The sequence below is a fragment of the Schistocerca gregaria genome, unplaced genomic scaffold (genome assembly GCF_023897955.1).
Source record: "Schistocerca gregaria isolate iqSchGreg1 unplaced genomic scaffold, iqSchGreg1.2 ptg000199l, whole genome shotgun sequence".
In the NCBI taxonomy this organism is placed as follows: Eukaryota; Metazoa; Arthropoda; class Insecta; order Orthoptera; family Acrididae; genus Schistocerca; species Schistocerca gregaria.
Genome location: NW_026061737.1, coordinates 2042661 through 2044507, shown reverse-complemented (window position 1 = coordinate 2044507; position 1847 = coordinate 2042661).

The window sequence follows — 1847 nt, the reverse complement described above, 5'->3', positions numbered from 1 at the left end:
AGAGTCTGCATGAAAGGAGGACTAGCAGCCGAGTAGCACGGGAGAATGTGAAACGTGTTCATATGTAGTAAAAACCTGGGATATTCGTCCGTTTTCGTCATTTGTTATCGAATCGACTTAAAGCCAGATCGTCACATTGGCCGCTCTTCTCTCTGAAACGCTTGTACTTATCGTCTGCAAAGCTATGTCGCATGCTGCGGTATGCTGAGACACTACAAGCAGCATAGTAGAACACAGATGAAGTTTCTAAGTTGATGTAATAGCCAGTAAGAAGTAGTACAATTCAAGTTTTAGGTATCGATTATTGACTTTTTAGCTAGCTTTGGTGCCTTGGACATGAGCTAGGACCTTAAGATTCTGCATGAAAGGAGGACTAGCAGCCCAGTTGCACGGGAGAATGTGAAAAGTGTTCATATGTATTAAAAACCTGAGACATCCGTCCGTTTTCGTCATTTGTTATCGAATCGACTTTAAGTCAGATCGTCACATTGGCCGTTCTTCTCTCTGAAACGGTTGTACTTATCGTCTACAAAGCTATGTCACGTGCTGCGGTATGTGGAGACACTAAAAGCAAAATAGTAGAACACAGATGAAGCTTCTAAGTTGATGTAATAGCCAGTAAGAAGTAGTACAATTCAAGTTTTAGGTATCGATTATTGACTTTTTAGCTGGCTTTGGTGCCTTGGACATGAGCTAGGACCTTAAGATTCTGCATGAAAGGAGGACTAGCAGCCGAGTAGCACGGGAGAATGTGAAAAGTGTTCATATGTAGTAAAAACCTGGGAAATTCGTCCGTTTTCGTCATTTGTTATCGAATCGACTTAAAGCCACATCGTCTTATTTGCCGCTCTTCTCTCTGAAACGCTTTTACTTATCGTCTGCAAAGCTATGTCGCATGCTGCGGTATGCTGAGACACTACAAGCAGCATAGTAGAACACAGATGAAGCTTCTACGTTGATGCTGAGACACTACAAGCAGCATAGTAGAACACAGATGAAGCTTCTAAGTTGATGTAACAGCCAGTAAGAAGTAGTACAATTCAAGTTTTAGGTATCGATTATTGACTTTTTAGCTAGCTTTGGTGCCTTGGACATGAGCTAGGACCTTATGATTCTGCATGAAAGGAGGACTAGCAGCCGAGTAGCACGGGAGAATGTGAAAAGTGATCATATGTAGTAAAAACATGAGAAATTCGTCTGTTTTCGTCATTTGTTATCGAATCGACTTAAAGTCAGATCGTCACATTGGCCGCTCTTCTCTCTGAAACGGTTGTACTTATCGTCTACAAAGCTATGTCACGTGCTTCGGTATGTGGAGACACTAAAAGCACCATAGTAGAACACAGATGAAGCTTCTAAGTTGATGTAATAGCCAGTAAGAAGTAGTACAATTCAAGTTTTAGGTATCGATTATTGACTTTTTAGCTGGCTTTGGTGCCTTCGACATGAGCTAGGACCTTAAGATTCTGCATGAAAGGAGGACTAGCAGCCGAGTTGCAGGGGAGAATGTAAAAAGTGTTCATATGAAGTAAAAACCTGAGTAATCCGTCCGTTTTCGTCATTTGTTATCGAATCGACTTAAAGCCGGATCGTCACATTGGCCGCTCTTCTCTTGAAACGGTTGTACTTATCGTCTGCAAAGCTATGTCGCGTGTTGCCGCAGGCGGAAACAGAAAAGCACCATAGTAGAACACAGATGAAGCTTCTAAGTTGATGTAATAGCCAGTAAGAAGTAGACCAATTCAAGATTTAGGTATCGATTATTGACTTTTTAGATGGTTTTTTGTGCCTTGGACATGAGCTAGGACTTTATGATTCTGCATAAAAGGAGGACTCGCAGCCCAGTT